A 25,846-nucleotide genomic window follows, 5' to 3' on the forward strand; every position below is an offset into this window, starting at 1 on the left:
TGACGGATTCCGCCATAAATGCGACGCATTAGGCGGGCAGAGCAGGTCGGATGGAGCCATATCATTCTGCGGCACAAGTGCACGGAAACCCAGAGTCGTTTCCTCTAAGATTTGTAAACATTGGGGCCGGTGGGGGAGAGCTGTTGACACGACCTTCGCATCTCCCCCTTCCCCTACCCCCATCTCCCCCCCTTGTCTAAACACCCTCCTCCCCCTCGTCCCCACCCCCTCCTCTACCCTCCTCCTCCTCCTCGGTAACTCATCTCCCCTGACCCTCTGCTCCACCAGTGAGTCGTAAACGTGGCCCCCTCACATCCTCTGAACTCATGGTATGAGGACGTTATCAAATGAAAACACTTCTGGCGTCGGCGTTACCTAACTCAGGCTTGGGCTAAGATAGATGCCTCTCAGGGCTGGAGGTGAGTCAATTAGGGACGTCCCAGGGCTGGAGGTGAGTCAGGGGACGTCCCAGGGCTGGAGGTGAGTCAGGGGACGTCCCAGGGCTGGTGGTGAGTCAGGGGACGTCCCAGGGCTGGAGGTGAATCAGGGGAGTCCCAGGGCTGGTGGTGAGTCAGGGGACGTCCCAGGGCTGGAGGTGAATCAGGGGAGTCCCAGGGCTGGTGGTGAGTCAGGGGACGTCCCAGGGCTGGAGGTGAGTCAGGGGACGTCCCAGGGCTGGAGGTGAGTCAATTAGGGACGTCCCAGGGCTGGAGGTGAGTCAGGGGACGTCCCAGGGCTGGAGGTGAGTCAGGAACATGGCAATACAATGTCGACAAGGAACACTGTAATATAGCGCTCAGAGAGGACTCGAAAGTTTTCGAGAAAGTCTGGCACAAAGGCCTAAAATACAAAACATGTTTACAAAACATGTAAATCTCTAGTGTTTCCACAAGAGATTTACTACCACACACTGCAGCTTTATATAGACAACTCAGCAGCTAAGCTCAGCATCGGCAGCTGCCTAGGAGACAAAATTTGAGCTGAGAACTGGGGTACCACAAGGAATCGACTTGAGAATGGTCCAGGACGGACCGAAACGTCGTCGTCCCTTCACCTTCTAGTGTGTGGTCTGGTCAACTTACTTTAGCCACGTTATTGTGCCTCGTCGCCTGCACAAGGAATCTGCCTTTCGCCCACGCTTTCCAACATATATACCGCTGACCTGCGCCAACCCCAACATGGAGACTATATCACATACGCTGATATATCACATACACTCAAATAATATGCCAACCAGGACCATCAAAGTCACAACTAGCAAACAAGATCACAGGAAGATTATGAATTGAATTCATAAACAGCTTTGAAAAGCAATAGAAAAATAAGTGCAAATAAACAGAAATTACAGATAATACACATTGTAAAAATAAACCCAGACCTCCATTATCCTTGACAACCGTCTTGTCCTATATACGGATCTAGGCAGAATAATGGGACTCAAGATTAATAGACCAGGTAAAAAAAAAATCACCTAAATAACAGAAGAAAGAAGGCGAACAGAGCCTTAGAAAAACTGAGATTCCGGAGCCTAATATGCGGAGCCTAGCCTTAGCACAATCATACAGCTACACCTATACAAGGCTCTAGTCCGGCCTCATCTCCAATATCCCCCAGCACCACTACACACCTTAAAGAATACTAACATGCACAAATTACAAGCCGTGCAGAATAAGGCGCTAAGAAGAGCTTCAAAACACCCTCCACCATATGATCAGACAGTCCAGGAGCTCCATGAACTCCAGAACTTACAGCCACTAAACATCAGACCACATCACCAAGCCATCAGGGTGTGGAACACGTTCGGAATGTTAGAAGGCCCAATGTTAGAGAGATAACTCCTAGATGAGACGCTCCCACAGCTGGTGGCCCAAAAGCCTTGATCTACTCAATGAAAACCCGCGCCCCACAATGCATAATTCCTAGATGAAATACAAATCAGAAATCTCTCTCCCTCCAACAGCCTGGTTGATCAGTCCGGCAACCAGGAGGCCTGGTCGACGACCGGGCCGCGGGGACGTTAAGCCCCGGAAGCACCTCAAGGTAAGGTAACCTCAAGGTAACCTCCCCCAGCCACACTAAATAATAAAATCTAATACTAAAATTAACCCTGAAACAGAATATGAAAACATGTACGAAAACATCAGAGTGTATAAATGATACACAGTATCAAGGCAAATGGTGGGGGGGGGAGACCTTCGACAAGCCGCCGGCTTCCTGTCCTCGTCGAGGCCACTAGGGTTAGTGATCCTCAGGTAAATCAGCATTTGTCTGTAGACATCCATATATGCTGAAATACACGTGTATAACATCACACACACACTCACAGCTCCCTGACAAAAGAGAGGAAGCGTAGCTTAGCTGCCAACACCCACACATGGTGTCAGCAAGGCGGACAGCCCGCCTCCTATATATATATATATATATATATATATATATATATATATATATATATATATATATATATATATATATATATATATATACTCTCACTATAAAATAAAAGTGGCTTTGTTCTGTTTTACAGAATAGGCTCATTGTCCATACCGGGAACCGCATGGAAAGAGCGCACACGCACACATCTTAGTTGGGATAAACGACATATGAGATTAAGAAACAAGTAATGTATTATGAAGACTATTAATAACAAACAGCAGCTTTCCTACGACCCTGTAATATCTCCATTGCTCAAACAATCATGTATTAGCGAAAAGACCTACCATTAATGTATAATGATTTACTGTAAATAGAAATATTCTTGAAATAGAACTCTGTAACTAGCTGACACTAATTATAAGGTGTGAAGGCTAAATGAAATTGTTAATGTAATATTCTTCCGTTGAGGTCTGATAAAGACCTTTTGTGCTCTCTGTAATCCTTTTTGCGCTACCGCTCACAGGATGGGTATGGGGTGCACAATAAACTAGCCGCCCCCGTCGGCAAGAAACACACGACTAGTTCCCTCGCCGCCCTTCTCAATCAACGAACAACCTTGAGTTGTAAACTTTGAAAGCTCGTAAAAGTTTCATAAATGTAAACAAGGAAAAGTTGGTAAAAAAAACAGGATTTTTGTATGTTTAATCAATCAATAAAAAAGCAAGTTTAACTTAAATATAAATAATTTATGTGTAAAGTCCGCCCGTTTTTTTTTTTTAGTTTAACCCGGTCATGGATGGTAAACTGGTAGCTACTACACCAACCCTGAAGCAAAGCCTCCATAATTATGGTCAAGATGATACTTGATGAGTCCTGCAGGCCAGCACCAGTTGTGGGATCAGTGGTGCGTCCTGCCTGACCCAGGTCACGACCCAGGTCACGACCCCAGGTCACGACCCCAGGTCACGACCCAGGTCACGACCCAGGTCACGACCCCAGGTCACGACCCAGGTCACGACCCCAGGTCACGACCCAGGTCACGACCCCAGGTCACGACCCCAGGTCACGACCCAGGTCACGACCCCAGGTCACGACCCAGGTCACGACCCCAGGTCACGACCCCAGGTCACGACCCAGGTCACGACCCCAGGTCACGACCCCAGGTCACGACCCCAGGTCACGACCCAGGTCACGACCCCAGGTCACGACCCCAGGTCACGACCCAGGTCACGACCCAGGTCACGACCCCAGGTCACGACCCAGGTCACGACCCCAGGTCACGACCCCAGGTCACGACCCCAGGTCACGACCCCAGGTCACGACCCCAGGTCACGACCCCAGGTCACGACCCAGGTCACGACCCAGGTCACGACCCCAGGTCACGACCCCAGGTACAGTCCCCTACTGAAGCAAACTAATTCTTTGTGACAAGAGGCCGCTGCTTGCTGGAAGTCCGCAGTTGCAACTTCTGACCTTTGCCACTAAGGATATTGCAACCCTCCCCCATCTTATGGAAAATTTCACCACGCAAAGATATATATATATATATATATAATATATATATACATCATATATCATATGCATTAATGTAGTACGCCAGATGGGCAGGTGTGTGTTAGGCTAGGCTATAAGTTGCCAAACCACATGTGTACTAGAAGACCATGCTAGCCACAAGCCGGCACCCACAACAGATCATTGAATCAGCAAAAAATTATGTCACGTGTCCTTTATAAAGGAATATATATATTCTTATCAGAATATTAATGTATTATTTTAAAATTACTATTAGCTTATTCCTATAAATAAACTCAAACTCAAAATAATCGTTTCCAAATGGGAAAACTAATCAGAATCAGGTGGCACTGCTGCTCTTAATTTAATTTTAATTTCGGCCCGAGGGGCGAGTTTATTGGGCAGCGCCACTCAGGAGCTATTCCACAAGTGTGATGTAGCATACGCCTCCTCCCTCCCTGTAGAAATTAGCAGGGAACAGCTCCTTCGACACAATGATAGGAGAATAAGGATAACAAGAGCAAAGTCTAGTGATGACGAGTTTGGGGAACCAATCACAGCCCAGGAAGTTAGGGGGGACTATGAGAAATGGTAAATTTACTGCACTTGGTGAAGATGGCGTCACTTACGACATACTCACCGCACTGTGTGAGGCACAGCGAACCTCCAATCAGATGTAAATCGGGTCTCTCAATGGGCTACAGAAAATAATATAGTATTTAATTAAGATACGTTCCAGCTCCTGCGCTACAGGAAAGAATATAAAAACAGAAACCATGTACAAAAGCAGTCAAATCATAACATAGAACGAAAAACCAATGTATAGGATTTGGGTGTACTCGTGTCGGAAGACCTTACCTTTAAAGAACACAATAAAGTAGCCGTCACAACTGCAAGAAAAACGATAGATTGGATAACAAGAACCTTTCACACTAGAGATGCTATTCCGATGATGATACTTTTCAAGACGCTAGTGCTCTCTAGGGTGGAGTACTGCTGCACAATGACAGCCCTTTCAAAGCAGGAGAAATTGCTGACCTGGAGAGCGTGCAGAGATCTTTTACTGCTAGAATACACTCAGTAAAACATCTAAACTACTGGGACCGACTAAAGATCCTAAATCTGTATTCTCTTGGGCGCAGGAGGGGGAGATACATAATAATTTATACGTGGAAAATAGTAGAGGGGCTGGTCCCAAACCTGCACACAGAAATAACATTACATGAGACCAGAAGGCATGGCAGGATGTGCAGAATACCCCCGTTGAAGAGCAGAGGTGCAACAGGCACTCTGAGAGAGAACTCTATCAACATCAGAGGTCCGAGACTGTTAGAACCGTCTGTAATTAGGCAGCTTCCCAAAGAGCCATTAAGAGTCAGGTTTTATGTCACTCTTTGCAGGCGATGAGTCACAATAATGTGCCTGAAGAATGTTGACCATACCACACACTAGAAGGTGAAGGGACGACGACGTTTCGGTCCGTCCTGGACCATTCTCAAAATCGACTTGAGAATGGTCCAGGACGGACCGAAACGTCGTCGTCCCTTCACCTTCTAGTGTGTGGTCTGGTCAACATGTCACTCTTTGCTACCATTGATTTTGGTTCTCGTTGATCTTCGAGCTGAATTAAGAGTTCGATTTCAGTTATAAGCTCGATGAGCTTATATCTAATATATCTAAGTAATCTAAGTAATATATCTACTTATATCTAAGTAATATCTAATATAACATAAAAAAATAATTGCAATGAGAGGCTATCCTCCACCCACCCTGGAGCCCCCTGGGACCCCCTGGGACCCCCTGGGACCCCCTGGGACCCCTGGGACCCCTGGGACCCCTGGGAGCCGCGTTGAAGACGTGGAACTAAGATATACAGAAGTCTGCCCTTAGACATCCAAACTACCTCCTGACTCTTACTACTGGCTCGTGAGTGCAAGCCGCAGGATTTTCTTTTTTCTTAATCTAGCCCCGAGGGACGAGTTTTGGGGCAGCGTCCTATCATGGTGTGAGTGAACACGCCGCCGCTATAGCAGCGTGTTCATCACTCATCCAATAGGAAGAAAACCCGCTGAGTTGTTCATCCTCTCACTTGTCATTTAACTGTCTTGGGTCTTGTAATAAAGTCTTTGAGCCTTGAAGCTTCTGTAGAAGCTCGTCACTCATGACAAGATTATGACAGCTTGTCACACATGACATTATGACAGCTTGTCACACATGACAACATTATGACAGCTTGTCACACATGACAAGACTATGACAGCTTGCCACACATGACAAGATTATGACAGCTTGTCACACATGACAAGACTATGACAGCTTGTCATACATGACAAGATTATGACAGCTTGTCACACATGACAACATTATGACAGCTTGTCACACATGACAAGATTATGACAGCTTGTCACACATGACAACATTATGACAGCTTGTCACACATGACAAGACTATGACAGCTTGCCACACATGACAAGATTATGACAGCTTGTCACACATGACAAGACTATGACAGCTTGTCACACATGACAAGATTATGACAGCTTGTCACACATGACAACATTATGACAGCTTGTCACACATGACAAGATTATGACAGCTTGTCACACATGACAACATTATGACAGCTTGTCACACATGACAAGACTATGACAGTCGTTTACCTGCATATACATGCTCACTACCTCCGATAGATCGTGACCCATAAAATTTATCTATCACATGCAAGATGTATGCAACGAAGTGCAATATATCGCTGACGTAGGGAACATATAGAATAATAGATAGAAGAGGGAGAGAGCATAGAAAGAAATGGTGGAGGGGACGTTAGTAGACAGATAAGGGAGGGAGAGGTATAGATATATACGTAGAGGAGGAAGGGAGTATAGGTAGGGAAGGCTGGGAACCTAGCTAGATAGGAATGGAGCATAGGTAGGAAGAGCATGAGGCTAAAGCAGTGGAGGAGGTATGGAGCCTAGCGCATCAATCCTGACAGCAGACGGACCTTTTTTTCTAGTAAACCGGTTAGCGCGTGGTAGGTGGAGCGTGGAGGAGGGATCGTGAGAAGGGAGCATGAACCTATACCTGTGTGGTGGGGGAGGGTACTGGGTGGTGGGGGCGACAGCGCGGCGCCACATAGGTGAGTGGCGCCGGCCAGGTGCAGTCCGCCCCCTTCCCGACCTGATTCATACTCCGGCCCATTCTGTGTTCTCCAGACCCCTCCTAACCTCATCTGTGTGAGCTAACCCCCCGCCCCATTCCCATCCCCCCCCATCGCCTTTCCTGTCTCGATCACTGAACGCCACGTACGTGTGACCCAGGCTTGGGTATGCAGCCCCGTTGTAACACTGTTGGTGATGAGAATGTACAACATGAAAAAACAAATATTTTTGCTCTGAAATAATATGATTTGATAACGAAATTGGATCCATCTAATTACCCGCAGCCACAACATTGTCGCTCGGATCGTCGGCTTCCTATGGACTTACCTACCACTTAATTTTGTCTAATTTCGTTAAAAAATGCTGTTATTTCCGAGTAAAAGTAGGCTTTTTTTCATGTTCTACATTCAGCACGAACATTATAGAGAGTAAATATATCATAGTTCTTCATTACTTACGTAATACTAGGAAGCTTTGGGTAGGTAGACGGACCGGTTAGGAGGTAGAGGTAGAAGCGTAGAGGGAAAAGTAGATGGGGGAGGAGCCGTCTAATTATCCAAAGCTACCTATCATTTACATTCCCAAGCCCTTACTTACCCCTACTCCCTCACCTTCTCTACTATCACCTTCCCTACTACCTCACCCCCACCTTTCTTGGCTCTCTCTTCACACTTTCGCTATCTGAGCTTTCTCAGCCTTGAACTTCCCTTCACATCCTGTCATCCGCCTCTCTCTCTCTCTACCTTCCTTCCTTCCCTCCCATCTTCCCTCCCCTTGGTCATGGCCCTCCATCTCCCTCCCGATCCTGCAACACGTGACCCCCCTCCTCCCCCCCCACCCCTTACTCTTACATCTGACCCCTCCCTTTTTCTTCCTAACAATAAGCCTTCCTCCCCCCCTTCCTCTCCCCCCTTACCTTTCTCCATCTCCCTCCCTCAAACTCCATCTACACATCACAGCCTCCCCCTCTCCCTGTCCCCGTCACCGACCTCCCCCCCCCCCCCCCGCAGCGTGTGGCCGGGGCCAAGTCTTTGTCACTGTTGGACCACAACAAAGACACTTGCCACTGTTACTCTGTACACAGTGGTCCACTCCCCCCTGTCTCCTACCGTCCCTGGGTGATTATGTTGTTTGTCACGCTACTCGACTCCACCTGTCTGTTCCACCTGTCTGCCTGTTTGAGGCTGGATTCGAACAAATGCGAACAAGCCTGAATGGTCCCCAGGCATATATGCAACTGAAAACTCATCTGTCACTCATCTTTTTAGTTGCATATATGCCTGGGGACCATTCAGGCTTGTTCGCATTTGTGTTCCTCACGTGTACCCCAAAGAATGAGGTGATTTGATAAAATACTATGTCCAAGATTACCATCAGAGTGCTCCTGGCTGTATGGGTTTGAGTCACTTCTGGGGTGTGAGTTTTCAGTTACCTATATACTAGCTGTACCCGGCCACGCGTTGCTGAGCCATAGCAACCCTCCCTATCGCTGTATCTATCGCAGATGTCAAGCAGGCGGTTCGACATCTGCGAGGCACTACAGATCAAAAAGTCAACACCAGCAATCAACAACCAATTAATGCACAACTATATTCTACCCACTTCAAGACTCCGTACAAATTTAGAAGCATCAAGAGGAAGTATGGGCCAATAGGCCCTTTGCAGTTACTTCCATTCTTTCCTTTCATTCATCCAATTAATACCCATTGTTCCGTGTTCTGTCTTGTGTTGGTCAAAAGTTTGTTCATCTAATCCAAAACTATTGCAACATACCACCTCACCCAAATGCGAGTATATAAGCCAAGCTGTTTAAGTGTTAGCATAAGCAAAACTCTATTTAGTGTTTTCAGGTTACAGTTGTGTGTGTGTAAACTAAAGCCTTTGAAAATGTAATAAGTTATTACGAAACGCGTTCAAGCGTCGCGTCAGACTAGAAATAAAAATGAATTTTGGAGAATTGATTTTTCAATTACCATCGACAGTAAAAAACATAAAAAATATTGAGAAAATTCGTGTTAGAATTATTAATCTTACTTTTTCGGTCATATTTAACAACATATGTTTACAAGAAAGACTGCTACTAATATATATATATATATATATATATATATATAATATATATATATATATATATATATATATATATATATATATATATATATATATATATATATATATATATATATATTGGTGTATACTGGCAGCAGGTTTTCTTTCAAACATGTTTCATTGAATATGACTGCATATTCTGTATTTATTATTTTCTGGTTTTAAAATTATATTACAAATCAACCATGCACAGTGAACATATAAAAGAGGAAAGAATAATGAAAGAAATAATCCGTAAAGGAGTAAAAAGCACTACTCCTAACCAAAACATAAACCTGATAATATTCTACAAAACCAAGAAGACTTCCGAACTCCTTATCAAAAACAGCCCGAAGCCGACGGAGAACCCTCTACAGCAGTCAAGCGTTGTATACATGTACACTTGCCCCCACGAAGGATGTAACCTTTGTTACCTATCGTACGTTACGGCTCGTGATCCTACAGCAGCCAAACTTTAATAAGTCTAGGGATACGACACAACTGCTGTTCTCAATAGCGAATCACCAGTATAACCCCTTAATGGGTAATGAGCATAAAATAGAATCTTCATAGGACTGAAGAATAAAGATACTAAGTATAGATATATACTATTTATATTAAATAAATCTCAAAGGCAAACAGATGATTATATGGTCACAATATATCACATTAAAAATATCACTGTAACTTCCAGACATTAAATCAATACTAAGAATAATTATATGGCTAGAATAAAAGAATGACTTAACTCCAACAAGTGTTATCTCCCCGGTTTCTGCTCAGCTACTGAACTCCAATATGAGAGTCAAAAAACACATTGCCTTGCCCCGCGAATAAATTGCCAAAGTTACAATTATTAATATTTCAACAATGGAGCACTATATTGTGACAAGAGTAATCTTAAACTAACTTAATGAATAATTAGTACATATTGATATAGACAACAAAAGTACGTGTTTCTTTACATAGTAATTAAAATATGCATACAGAATAGCATAATGGCATGCACACCCCAGCAACGGACGATCCCACGACAATTTGCCAGATACAGTTCACTCAATTATTATTTCACTCTGTTACCCACTGATGATCACATATAAATCATTAGTTCCCGTGGGAAAACTGATCACACAAAGAAATAAACAATCATTCCCACGATACGCTGGGCCTAACGCCAACACTGTAACATGAATGTGCATTTGCATAGAACATATAAGTATAACAATATACATGCTTGTAATTTACATACAATTATAAATGTACATATTAATATATTCACTTACGTATCTTATAAGGGTACGTAACACTTCCACCTCCAAGAAAAAAAAATGCAATGGATTGAAGATCAATGGCATTTTTTCAGAAGTAAAAATGTTAGGTAAAAAGAAACATTTCATTTATGGTACATCAAAACTTCTTGACAAAGCATCAGCAATAACATTTTGTCTGCCTGGAATATGTTTGATTTCTACATTAAATTCCTGCAAAAACAATGACCATCGCAGAATTCGTTGGTTCTTGACTTTCATCATATTTATAAAGATAAGGGGGTTGTGGTCTGTAAATACTAACACTTTATTTCCTGATAAGTAAATCTCAAACTTCTTGATTGACAATATAAGACCCAACGCCTCCTTTTCTACCACGGAATAATTTCTCTGAGCTGCATTAAATTTTCTGGAATAGTAATACACAGGATGCTCAATCTGGTCTAAACCAACTTGAATAAGCACAGCACCTATCCCAACATCTGACGCATCAATGTGTAATATAAATGGTTTATCAAATTGGGGACTAGCAAGAATAGGTGAGGTGGACAATATGCCCTTTAGGTTCTGAAAAGCATTCTGACAATCTTGTGTCCACTGAAACTTTACTTGCTTGCGTAACAAGTTTGTCAAAGGAGCAGCTACTGTTGAAAAATTTCTACAATAACGCCTATAGTATGCACACATACCAATAAACCGTTGGACTCCTTTCTTATTGGTCAACACTGGGTAGTCCACAATGGCTTGAATCTTATCTTGTAAGGGGATAATCTTACCTTGGCCTACCTCGTGGCCAAGATAAGTTATCGTACCTCTTGCCCAACTACACTTATTCATATTTATGGTTAACTTTGCGTTTTCTAACACTGTAAACAAGTTCTTAAGGCCTAAGAGATGATCTGCCCAATTCTTACTGTACAAAACAATGTCATCAAGGTAGGCCCTACAATCTGGCACATCCTTGAGTAAGAAATTCATAAGTCTTTGAAAAGTAGCAGGTGCATTTCTCAAACCGAATGGCATGACATTAAATTCATACGCACCATCAGGTGTAACAAAAGCAGTAACCTCTCTAGCATACTCTGTTAATGGAATTTGATAATACCCTTTTGACAAATCAAGCTTACTTACATATTCGGCATGACCTATGGACTCAATACATTCTTCCAACAAGGGTAAAGGAAAAACGTCCACTGTAGTGTTCTTGTTCAGTTTCCTGTAATCCACGCACAATCTCCAGGTTCCATCTGGTTTTGGCACTAACAAACACGGAGAGCTCCAAGTACTTTGACTTGGCCGAATGAAATCATGCTGGAGCAGATATTCCACTTCTGCTTGCATAATTTTCCTCTTTTCGGGATTCACTCGGTACGGATGTTGTCGAATGGGGGTGCTGTCCAGGAGCTGAATGTCGTGTGTGATGAGGTGGGTCTGGGTAGGAACCTCCCCAAACAGAGATGTATGGTTGTCCAGCAGAACCTGGAACTCATCACGTTGTTCCTCCTGTAAATGACATAGCATCTCCCTGCCATTGGAACTGGAACTGAGAAGTGGGATATTAACAACATGTCCCTCACTACAATTATCCTCAGGTGGTAACTCTTCCCGACTAAAACAAGCTACTACACCAGGTCCAACATAAGCTTTTAATCTGTTAATGTGCACAGTCATTTGGGGTTCTGAAAGATTAGGGTTAATTAGTTTATAAGTTAGGTCTCCCACCTTGTCTACCACTTGGTAGGGTCCTGCGAACTTATGGGACATGGAAGTCCCCATACGAGGTTTCAACACCAACACCGAATCTCCGACATCAAACGACCTTAGCTTAGCCTTGAACTTCTTGTCATATCGTACTTTCATGGCTTGTTGAGTCCTTCCCAGATGTTCTTTCGCCAACTCACGAGCCCGACACAACTTAGCCTTGACCTCACTCAAGTACAATCCGCTCTGATGAACAGAGACATCTCCCAACAACTTTTCTTGTAGCATTTTAAGAGGACCTCTTACTTGGTGACCAAACACTAGTTCAAAGGGTGAACAGCCCAATGACTCTTGTAGCCCTTCTCTAGCAGCAAACAACACAAAGGGGAGATTCTCATCCCAATTACGTGGATGAGTTTCTCCTGTTGTCTTCAGCATTTGTTTCAAAGTCTGGTGGAAACGTTCAAGTCCACCTTGGCTTTGTGGATGATATGGACTGGACAATTTGTGCCGAATCCCTCGGGATTCGCAAAAAGTTCTGAAAACTTTAGAAACAAAATTTCCCCCATTATCACTCTGAATAACTCTAGGCATTCCAAACAACGAAAAGAATCTTTCAAGACACTTGATGAGATTATGAGCCTTGGTATTCCGTAGAGCATAAGCTTCAGGAAATCTAGTAGTCATACACATGAGAGTGAACAAAAACATGTTACCCGATTTAGTCTTAGGTAAAGGACCCACACAATCAATTACAACATGAGTAAATGGTTCATCAGGAACTACAATAGGTTGCAATGGTGCTCTAGGTACAGATTGATTTGGTTTACCAACAATTTGACAGGGTATACAGTTATGACAATATCTGACCACGTCTTTCTTTAACTTTGGCCAGAAAAAATATTTACTTATCTTATGGTACATATTCGTGATACCTTGATGACCTCCCATGGGGTCATCATGTGCAGCCTGCAGGACCTGCCTACGATAATCATTGGGGACAACGAGTTGGGTTTTAATCTCACAATCCTCTGAAGAGGGAGTTCCCTTGGGTCTCCACCTTCTCATCAGAAGTCGATCCTTGAAGAAGAAACCCGTCCCTTCCTCCAATGCATCAATATTATCAGGAGCCTCAGACATACACTTACTTAAACTAGGATCAGTAGTCTGTACAACACTTAAGGGCAATGACTCAGACTCAGCAGCGAGCGGGCAAGAACCTAGTAGCTTGATCTCTTTTCCCGATTGATCAGAATAAAATGGAGTCATAGCTACTTCGGCCTCACTCTCGACAACTGGCGCACTAGAGACAAGCGGGCAAGGTACAGATAGTTCAGCCTCCTCACCTTCACTTTCCTTGTGATTTAGGTTCGGCGGGGCTTCTACTACGGCCTCACTCTCATCATCCAGTCGAGTCATAAAAGAATCCTCAAGATCCACCTCCCACTCCTTTACTGAAGGGGTCCTGGTCTTGGGATCAGCAACCTTAGTGAAGACAGGATTACTCTCACCTGTTTTTCCCATTGATCTAGTAACAACACAAGCAGGGTAAATAATATCATCATCTGCTTCCGGTTGAGCTAATACATTATGGGGTTTAGTTAACATGATGGGACACTTGGGCCCTACAACCATTTGGTTGCCAAAATCATTACCTAGAATAATGTCTACCCCAGGAATGGGCAGTTGTTTACTTACACCAACATTACACCATCCTGAAGTATATTTAGAATCAAGGTTAACTTGCAATAAGGACACTGGTTGCACACTACCGGCAATACCCTGGAGAAGCACAACTTCACCCAGATCTCGGGTGTCAACATCATCAAGTACCTTCTGGGTAATAAGAGACTGTGAAGCTCCAGTATCACGGAGTAATTGAACAGTCTTATGTCTACCATTAGTACATAATAAGGTACCTGTGGACATATAGGGTTTGAATTCAGCCATCCAATTGGGACTGACTGTAATACATGAAGAATTAATAGGTTGCACTCCTTTACTCATAATAAGACCAGTTGGTCGGAGTTCAGGATGCAAACTAAAACATGAAGAAATCACATGCCCCCTTCTCTTACAATGGGTACAATGTTTGACAGTGGACACACTGGTATAACCAACTGCCGGTTTAGAATTAGCATTACTAGGCTTAGATGATCCTGGCAATGGAGTAACCATCTTAGGGTTAGTAAGAGAAGAGTTCACGGGAGTAACTGTCGCACCAGGAGGAGACTTATACTGATAAGGAGTACGGTGAGCATTGAAATTTACTCTACGACTAGACTTAGGTGAAGTGGCCATAAACGGGGCCTTAGTCAGCAACTCATGCTCATCCGCGAGCTTTGACAGCTCATCAATATCGGTTACATTCTTTTGTTCTGCCATAAAAGTAGACAACTGGTCTGGAAGACAGGACAATACTTCTTCCATTATGAGAAGATTCTTTAGAGCATCAAAATCAGTGACTGCAAGTGACTTTAACCATCTGTTGCAAAAATTCGTCTTCTGACGAGTAAAATCGGCTATTGTCTGATCCTTGATTCTCCTTAGGTTCCTGAACTTTTGCCTGTGTGCCTCTGGATTTAGTTGGTATGCATTGAGGATGCTTTTCTTTACAAAGTCATAATCAAAACTATGAGCGTCAGGTAGGGAAGTGAAAACCTCCTGACTACGCCCCTTGAATTGAGACTGCATAATGGCTACCCACTGATCCCTTGGCCAGTTCATACTGATGGCAATTTTATTAAAATGTGCAAAGAAAACCTCAGGATCTTCCTCATTGAACTTGGGCAACTCTATATACTTATTCATCCTGATGGGATTATTATCACTATTTGTTGAAACATTACTAGTATTTCCATGCCCAGCTGCCATACGCTGTGATTCAAGCCTGAAGTTAGTGTCAGCCATTTGTTGTTGAATCTCTAATTGCCTAGTTTGTTCCTCGGCTTGTTGCTTCTTTGTGGCTTCTATTTGCAACTGTACCGCAATTTCTAAACGCCTAGTCTCTAGCTCCCTTTGCTGAGCTTCAGCCTCTAATATTTGCTGTTGCTGTTGAGCTTCAATCTCTCTTTGACGAGCTTCAGCCTCTAATATTTTCTGTTCTTTTTGAGCTTCAAGCTCTAATTGGCGAGCTTCTAACTCAAGACGCTTTAACGTCATCTGATCACTCGACTCCTCTCTTAACTCCTCTAGAATTTCTTCACCTAACTCCCCATTCTCAACAAAATGCGTCACAATGACTTTCAATATTTGGGCTTTAACCATTCTATTGCTGGCGGTCAAATCCAAATGATTTGCCATTTGTATTAACTCAGTCTTTTTAAGGTTCTGAATCCCTTCAAAGTCTGGGTGAGCCACCAACGCTGCAACTTTCTCCTCCATCGTTACTAACACTTGGCACTTAATTCACAAAAATTAATTAACACAATGGCACTGCACTACACTTCACTGTAAAATTGTCACCACACTGAAAATTCGCTTGGCCTCACTGCACAAACAAAATATATAGGATGACTTACCTCAAAATCGTGAAACGTTGTTACTTGACACACAGGAAGGCTTGCTTGGCACATGGAATAGTTCTTAAGAAACACACTGAGACACTTGACACTGGTACCTAGGAAGGCAAGGTTAGATTAGCATAGTTAAGTTAAAAATGGGACAATATTTCCCGGCACAGGCCCCCATAACTCTTTGTTACCTATCGTACGTTACGGCTCGTGATCCTACAGCAGCCAAACTTTAATAAGTCTAGGGATACGACACAACTGCTGTTCTCAATAGCGAATCACCAGTATAACCCCTTAATGGGTAATGAGCATAAAATAGAATCTTCATAGGACTGAAGAATAAAGATACTAAGTATAGATATATACTATTTATATTAAATAAATCTCAAAGGCAAACAGATGATTATATGGTCACAATATATCACATTAAAAATATCACTGTAACTTCCAGACATTAAATCAATACTAAGAATAATTATATGGCTAGAATAAAAGAATGACTTAACTCCAACAAGTGTTATCTCCCCGGTTTCTGCTCAGCTACTGAACTCCAATATGAGAGTCAAAAAACACATTGCCTTGCCCCGCGAATAAATTGCCAAAGTTACAATTATTAATATTTCAACAATGGAGCACTATATTGTGACAAGAGTAATCTTAAACTAACTTAATGAATAATTAGTACATATTGATATAGACAACAAAAGTACGTGTTTCTTTACATAGTAATTAAAATATGCATACAGAATAGCATAATGGCATGCACACCCCAGCAACGGACGATCCCACGACAATTTGCCAGATACAGTTCACTCAATTATTATTTCACTCTGTTACCCACTGATGATCACATATAAATCATTAGTTCCCGTGGGAAAACTGATCACACAAAGAAATAAACAATCATTCCCACGATACGCTGGGCCTAACGCCAACACTGTAACATGAATGTGCATTTGCATAGAACATATAAGTATAACAATATACATGCTTGTAATTTACATACAATTATAAATGTACATATTAATATATTCACTTACGTATCTTATAAGGGTACGTAACAACCTTCAATGTAAGTACATAGGTATGACGTCGACCAAGCTGACGAGGCGTTTGACATGCCATCTTCAATCTGGTGCCCCTAGGAATCACATGAGACAAGCCCATGACATTACTCTAACAAGAGAAATGTTGAACAAGAATACTTGCATAATAGACAAAACCCAAGATTCAAGAAGATTACAAATTCTTGAGGTAATTCACATAAGAATAGAGCGACCTACCATGAACACCCAAATCACGGAACTATTTACTCTACCCACCATGAGAGTAAGGACAAGACAAGAACATATCGATGCCAACACAGAAGACAATGTCCAACATAACAGGCCAATTACACTGGATTAATCTTTGTGTTTAGATAGGAGATGCCTCGTATGGGCCAATAAGCCTTCTGCAGCCCCTATGTTTATCCCTTATGTATCCCCCCATGTTTTCACCTTCATTGTATTATCACCTGACCTAATGCGGGTATAAAATCAACTAGTATTGTAAGATCTGTTCACTTGAGAATGAACCATGGAGGTTCGAAACGTCGTGCAAATTATACAAATAAGTGTAATACACTCTATAGTAAATCACTTCTTTTCTTCACATTAAAAGTACGAAAATGAGTTTTGGAGAACTCCTATTTCAATTAAGCCCTGATGCTAAGAAAATAGTTAGAGGGATAGAAGCCCTAAACCAGAAAATAATAAATACAGAATATGCGGTCATATTCAATGAAACATATATATATATATATATATATATATATATATATATATATATATATATATATATATATATATATATATATATATATATATATATATATATATATATATAATATATATATACATATATGTATATATATATATATATATATATATATATATATATATAATATATATATACATATATGTATATGTATATATATATATATATATATATATATATATATATATATATATATATATATATATATATATATAATATATATATACATATATGTATATATATATATATATATATATATATATATATATATATATATATATAAATATATGTCGTACCTAGTAGCCAGAACGCACTTCTCAGCCTACTATGCAAGGTCCGATTTGCCTAATAAGCCAAGTTTCCCTGAATTAATATATTTTCTCAAGTTTTTTTCTTATGAAATGATAAAGCTACCCATTACATTATGTATGAGATCAATTTTTTTTTATTGGAGTTAAAATTAACGTAGATATATGACCGAACCTAACCAACCCTACCTAACCTAACCTAACCTATCTTTATAGGTTAGGTTAGGTTAGGTAGCCGAAAAAGTTAGGTTAGGTTAGGTAGGTTAGGTAGTCGAAAAATAATTTATTCATAAAAACTTGGCTTATTTGGCAAATCGGGCCTTGCATAGTAGGCTGAGAAGTACGTTCTGGCTACTAGGTACGACATATATATATATATATATATATATATATATATATATATATATATATATATATATATATAATATATATATATATGTGTGTGTGTGTTCTCACCTATTTGTACTTACCTATTTGTGCTTACAGGATCGAGCATTGACTCTTGGTTCCCGCCTTTCTAGCCATCGGTTGTTTACAGCAATGACTCTTGTCCCAGTTCCCTATCATATCTAGTCTTAAAATTATGAATAGAGTTTGCTTCCACAACCTGCTCCTAAAGTGCATTCCATTTTTCCACTACTCTCACGCTAAAAGAATACTTCCTAACATCTCTGTGACTCATCTGAGTTTCCAGTTTCCACCCATGTCCCCTCGTTCTGTTACTATTGCGTGTAAACATTTCATCTATCTCCACTTTGTCAATTCCCCTGAGTATTTTATATGTTCTTATCATATCCCCTCTCTCCCTTCTTTTTTCTAGTGTCGTAAGGTTCAGTTCTTTCAGGCGCTCTTCATATCCCATCCCTCGTAACTCTGGGACAAGCTTCGTCGCAAACTTCTGAACCTTTTCCAGTTTCCTTATGTGTTTCTTCAGGTGGGGACTCAATGATGGCGCGGCATACTCTAAGACTGGCCTCACGTAGGCAGTGTACAGCGCCCTAAAAGCCTCCTCACTTAGGTTTCTGAATGAAGTTCTAACTTTCGCCCGTGTAGAGTACGCTGCTGTCGTTATCCTATTTATATGCGCCTCAGGAGTTAGGTTAGGTGTTACGTCCACCCCCAGGTCTCTTTCTCGAATCGTTACAGGTAGGCTGTTCCCCTTCATTGTGTACTGTCTCTTTGGCCGCCTGTCACCTGATCCCATTTCCATAACTCTACATTTACTCGTGTTGAACTCCAGTAGCCATTTCTCTGACCATCTCTGCAACCTGTCCAGGTCCTCTTAGAGAATCCTACAGTGTGTGTGTGTGTGTGTGTGTGTGTGTGCCGGTAAACACAGTAAAAGTGGTGAGGCAGCATCGCGGTCGCCACCCGGAGATGTCACCATCCCCCTTATCTTGCACTATCAGCGTGCACCAGCTTCCCCCCTTCCCCACCGCCTCCTGTACACCCCCTCCCCCTACCCCTCCCCACCTTCACGCCCACGCAAACACAACTCAGCACGGGTGCTTGCATGCTCCTTCGTTTTAAATACACGCTTCGACATTCTCGTTCTTTCCGATGAAACAGTGTTCCATCAACACCAGCTGGAACACTGTGTTCCATCAGCCTCTTGACGCCACACACACAGGTCAGAAAGCGTAAGCTACGCACCTGTATATCAACTCATTCTATACACTCAAGTTTCCACAGCTTGTCGTGTATTTTACAAATATTTCCTTGTTCTGAGAAACTGCATAACTGGTCAGTGGAACACATAATAAGGATGTTTTGCAAGGCAATTGAAGCCCCTAAGTCAGAATGACTGTTTACACTTGGAAGGGAGGTAAGGAGAACGATTTGGGGTAGGACGGAGGGAAGGAACAATGCCCAACCGCTTAGACCCTCGGGGATCGAAAAGTGATCAAGCAAGACACTGGACTCGCGGTCAGCATCCTGCCGTGATGCTCACTAGAGGCGTGTTTTCTCTGTCAAGAACATATTAATTTTTTATTTTGCTCCGAGGGGCGAGTTTATTGGGCAGCGCCACTCATCTTGTGAGTGGACACACCGCCATAGCAGCATGTACAACACTCCCCAATAGGAAGAAAACCCGCTGGGTTGTTCATCCTGTCACTTGTACCCAGACACAGCTGGGACTTGCTTAACTGTCTCAAGTGAACAGCTCCTCAAACAAGAAGATAACATCTGTCAACCCTTAAAAGCTTACGTTATCTTGCGGATGCAAAATGGGAGAATCTTTTAAGAACAGTATCAATATTTTACAAATAGTGTTTTCCTAACTCAAACAGTGTGGGGTTTATTATTCTACACACATTTATGTCACTCAGGTGTTCACATTCACGTAGATAGTTGTCAAGGCGGTGTCCGTCACTCTCATCACAGATTCTGCAACTTCGCTGATCAACTGTTGTTTCCATTCCGTATCTCCATGGATATTTGTATCCAAGACGGATTACTGATTCTCTCCTGCGGCCACCTCCTCTTCGTCCACAATGATTGGGGTTGCCAGCTACAACCATGTTGTACCATCTTACAGATTCACTGGTTTGTGCTTCTATCCTCCTTTCCTCAGTTACCTTGTCTCAAGAACATATGTTAGTTCCTATAACTGAATTCTTGGACCTCGGCGATTGCGTCCTTGCGACATAGAAAACGCAGCAGACAACCACAGACTCCGCTTGATCCAGCCACAGCTGTCGCTAAAGGCAACTGCGGCGTTGGCTATATGCAACCAAAACACGGAACACAGTGGTGAACAGCCACAGAGATAGAGACAAGCAGCGGCAATGGCAGTAGTCCGCACGACGGGATATATTTACAGTCTAAGACATTGTAAGTCTAAAGCAGAACTTTCCCAAGATACAGCCTCTCTCGGAGCCAAGATGGCGGGTCTGGAAGCGCCCGCTGTCACCTTTGTCCTAACACCTCGCATAAAAAATACATAAAAAAAATCGTTGTATCAAAGCACCGTGATATTGACGCCTTTTATGCATTGGCGTCAATGGGTTAGGTGGGTTGCTTGGGTGCGTACGTCTCTGTTTAGAAGCAAAATAAGTCGTATTATATTTTTTAGGAAGGGCAACTAGGCTACCACTAATTTGTGCTCATTGCGGCGGATATCAGGCAAACACAACACAAATTTTATAAACATACAACAGTTTATGAATATATATAAAATATAATATATTAATTATGTCTCAGTAATAATTATAAAATAATAATAATAATAATAATAATAATAATAATAATAATAATAATGCATTTGTGTATCCAAATCATATCAAATCAAATTTGTGTATACAAATCAAAGAACATTGTCTGAACATCAGAGGTCCACGGCTGTTCAATATCCTCCGAGAAAGTATTAGAAATTTTGCCGGAAGAAAAGTGAAGTTCGTTAAGAAAAAAATTTACTAATTTTCTTCAAGAAGTGCCAGACCAACTAGGCTGTAGTGGACATTTTGGCCTGTGGGGCCCTCTAAGCATCAGCCCGTTGGACCAAGCTTTCGATCACAAGTCAACTCTGGCACCGGGCTGAAGCTTTGGGAATTGAACAACTCTCAGAACCCGAACCAGGTACAATCCAGGTGACGCCGCTCGTCCTCAGGTCATGCGAACGTGGGTCGTTGCAGCTTAGGACACTGTAGCAGTGTAGGTCTTGCAGCTTAGGAAATACCGGGATCTTCGGTCATGCAAGCAGTTTGCGTGTCTGTGGGTCACAGACCTCATTTCTATGTCGACCAGCCTCCACGTCTTCCTCGACCAGCCTCCACGTCTTCGTCGACCAGCCTCCACGTCTTCCTCGACCAGCCTCCACGTCTTCGTCGACCAGCCTCCACGTCTTCCTCGACCAGCCTCCATGTTCCATCGACCATACTCTTACCTAAACCAGCTTCATAACTGAGTGTCTTAGGGATGAGAGAAGCGGGAATATGAGTGTTTGTGCCAAGATGATTTCTGACAGCCTCTTGCCCTCCTCCTCCTCCGTCTCACGCCTGGTAGTTTAGTCGTCAGGGAGGAAGCTCTAGATAGAGTGAGTGGAGTCAGGGAGTCAAAAGCATGAGCATCAGTAAGCCCAGAAACCAACCATATCAGCACACCTGACCTAACAAGGTCGTTAGGTCAGCTGACCTAACCGAATATCGTGTCTGGATGCCCGAGCGCCTGTTATGCCCACCCCCACCCCACCCCAACCCAGCTCGACCCCTCCCTACCTCAGCTGTCATCCCCCCCCCCCTCCCCCCTTCTTCCCATCCCACTCCAAGTAACAAAGGAAGCATGAAGGGTTCCACCCCAGCAAGCACCACTGTGGAGAACGCCGTGCTGGCGCCCACAGCGCCACACCTCATGACTATGCATTATGATAAGTGATATTGCGTCCGGTCACACAAACTGTTCTTAGTAGTGTAAATAGTACTACTACTTTTCCCTCAAGTATATAAAAATGAAGGCTGGTGACGTGCTCAGCTGCAGACAACTAGAGGTGCATCACAGGTAATCCCAAGGTGTGAGAGGAGGCGCCTTGCTGGGGGGCGCTATGGCCACTCTGCACACAGCAGTCTGTACCACCAGCCACTGTCTCTCTCTCTCTCTCACCGCCACATTACTCTGGGGGTCTCTTCATTCGCTTGGATCTTCGTGGGATTGATCTTGGGCCTGTAAAATAAGAAGCCGTTGCTCTATCAACCAGGCCAGTGACGAGTCGATAAAATAACTCTGCTCCACAAAATGTTGAAGTGACTCGACAATTATTTGCCTAACTGGACGTCAAATATTCCTCACAGTCGCGTAAATGTTTAATAAAACAACAAATATTATTGTTGGGTTGATGAAATGAGTCGACCAAATTATTCTGACATGAAATGTTGGAGTCTTTAATGATTTTTATCGTGATAACCATGTGTGGACAAGATTATTCTTCACACTCCACTAAATGTTTAATGGGTCAACAAATATTCTTGGAATGACAGAATTGGATTGTTAGGCGAGGACAATGTTTCCTTGATCGCCTCACTTGTTAAACACCAGACTTTAAATGGACGGTTGAAATATGTATTCATTCGATTTTCTATTTTAACGTGATAGTCAGAATGCTGGTTAGCCTAACCCCCGTTTGTACTCATCTACTTGTACTCACCGAGTTGTGCTTGCGGGGTGTTGAGCTTCGGCTCTTTGGTCTCACCTCTCAACTGTCAATCAATTGGTGTCCTGAACTTATTGGGCTCCATCATATATCTACATTTTGAAACTGTGTATGGAGTCTGCCTCCACATGACTGCCTAATGCATTCCATTTGTTAACTACTTCTGACAATGAAAAAAATTATCTAATGTCTCTGTGGCTCATTTGGGTACTCAATTTCCACCTGTGTCCCCTTGTTCATGTTCCACCCGTTCTAGATAGTTTGTCTTTGTCCATCCCTGTCAATTGCTCTGAGAATTTTGAAGGTGGTTATCATGTCTCTCCCTTACTCTTCTGTCTTCCAAGGACGTGAGGTTCAGCTCCTTTATCCTTTCCTTGTAACTCATACCTCTCAGTTCCGGGACTAGTCTGGTGGCATACCTCTGAAACTTCTCTAATTTTGTCTTGTGTTTAACTTGCTATGGTCATCAGGCTAGAGCTGCATACTTTAGGATTGGTCTAATGTATGTGGTATAGAAGGTTCTCCGTGATTCCTTACACAAATTTCTAAAGGCAGTTCTTATGTTGGCCAAGCTAGCATATGCCGCTGATGATATCCTTTTGATGTGGGCCTCTGGGGACAGGTTCGGTGTGATATCAACCTCTAGATCTTTCTATTTGACTCTTGCAGGATTTCACCTCCCAGATGGTACCTTGTGTTCAGCCAATATTCACCAAATTTCATTACCTTACACTTACCTGAGTTAAACATTAGTAGCCATCGTCTAGACCATTCCTCCAGTTTGTCCAGAATATTTCTTATAGAGTCTGAGATCCCGTCTTAGTAGAACCATATTTTTTGTGTGTGGGGGGGGGGGGGGGGGGGGGAGGGGGGATTTTGTTTTGCGAGACCTTTTCTGTTTTGCGACCCGACCCATCCTGTGAGTGAACCGCCGTTTATAATGACTGACAATGTCGGCTGCAGCTGCATTGTACCAAGGTACAAATTCATTATCTTGCTCTTCGATTCTTCTTTCCTCACTCGCCTCGTCACGGTGCTGGTGTTTGATGATACTCCCTCACCTGTATAATGCTCACCTGGATACTCCCTCACCTGTATAATGCTCACCTGGATACTCCCTCACCTGTATAATGCTCACCTGGTTACCCCTCACCTGTACAATGCTCACCTGGATACTCCCTCACCTGTATAATGCTCACCTGGATAAGATAGCATATCCAGTGCGGGTCTCCTTCAGCACCCTCAGTAGCCAAAAGAGAGAGAGAGAGAGAGAGAGAGAGAGAGAGAGAGAGAGAGAGAGAGAGAGAGAGAGAGAGAGAGAGAGAGAGAGAGAGAGAGAGAGAGTGAGTGCCTGTACTGCCACACATTCTAACCTGAGAGTGAATCCACAGATAACGAGCTTGCACTCTTCTCTAACATTTCATGTATGTCACTCTTACACAACTTTATCGTCCGCTCGGCACTCTCCTTAATGCTATCTGGTGGTTCCGCCCCACACACACACACTCTGGGGGCGAGTATTTGTTTGACAGTGTTGGGAGCATTATACAGTGATGATGGTGAACTTAGTAGTATGACTGGGGGGGGGGAAGGAGGGTCATTAATGGTGGTTAAGGTGATAGTGACCTCGCCAGGAGCGGCGTTAACCACTAACTTTTTTTTTTTTTTTGGGGGGGGGGGAGGGGGTTGGCTGACAGCTGGGTGGACAGCGCTTCGGATTCGTAGTCCTGAGGTTCCGGGTTCGATTCCCCGGTGGAGGCGGACACAAATGGGCAAAATGTTTCTTTTACCCCTGATGCTCCTGTTTCCTAGCATCAGGGTAAAAGATGCTAGGTACCTGGGAGTTAGACAGCTGCCACGGACTGCTTCCTGGGGGGGTGGAGGCCTGGTCGAGGACCGGGCCGCGGGGACACTAAGCCCCGAAATCATCTCAAGATAACCACACACACACGTGCGCGTGCGCGCACACACACGTGCGCGTGCACACACACATGCGCGCGAGCACACACACACACACAGCTCTCTGGAGTGTACTCCAGAGAGAGTGGGCAAAGTTTCTTTCACCCTGATGCCTCTGTTACCTAGCAGTAAATAGGTACCTGGGAAATAGACAGCTTTTACGGAGCTGCTTCCTGGGTGTGTCTACTCACCTAGTTGTGCTTGTGGGGGTTGAGCTCTGGCTCTTTGGTCCCGCCTCTCAACCGTCAATCTGTGTGTGTGTGTGTATGTGTTGTGTGTGTGTGTGACCTCAGGTCATACAGTGGTGGTCAGACACACTCCAGAGTCACAATAGAGCACACAGGTGACCTGCACTAGAGTTCACCACCTTTCCCTGACCTGCTCCACACACACATGTAATTAACGATGAAGAAATAATGTGCCAAATGTCTCGCTCCTCGGAGCAAATTATCAGGAAGGCCATGAAGTGTTCCAGTGTTCCAGTGTTCCAGGGAAAGAAAGTGTTCCATCCCTGCTGGGAAGTGCGTGACTGGACGAGCGGACACTACAATACGCTCCAGACTCACTGAGGGAGTGGTTGGGCGTAACAATTGTGTAATTCAGTAATTGGCATATTTTCGATATAAAAAGTTGGAATTTCAAACTGCGAATAGGTGCAGAGAGCCAGAATTTGGGTCCAAAATATGGCTCATGTATCGAATTTGGGATGTTTGGGATATTTTGAAAACTGCAGGGGGGTTTGGACAAAATGTGACCCACCGATGCTCTCAGTAATTGGCATAGTTTTCGTACATATTGGGATAGTCGTCGGTGGCGGTGTTCGTCTTAGGAGAGTCATGGCCATATTAGTGACCTGGCCTGCACGACCTCGCCTCTTCCGGCCGCTCCCATCCCATCCGCCCTCTGTCCCATCTCCTCCTCTGGAACTAGTTTTTGTTCCGCCGGTCAATTGCCGCATGCGCCAACAGTGTTCTAGAGACGCCCTTATATATATAGACGACAG

The sequence above is a fragment of the Procambarus clarkii genome, chromosome 1, assembly GCF_040958095.1.
Source record: "Procambarus clarkii isolate CNS0578487 chromosome 1, FALCON_Pclarkii_2.0, whole genome shotgun sequence".
NCBI lineage: Eukaryota > Metazoa > Arthropoda > Malacostraca > Decapoda > Cambaridae > Procambarus > Procambarus clarkii.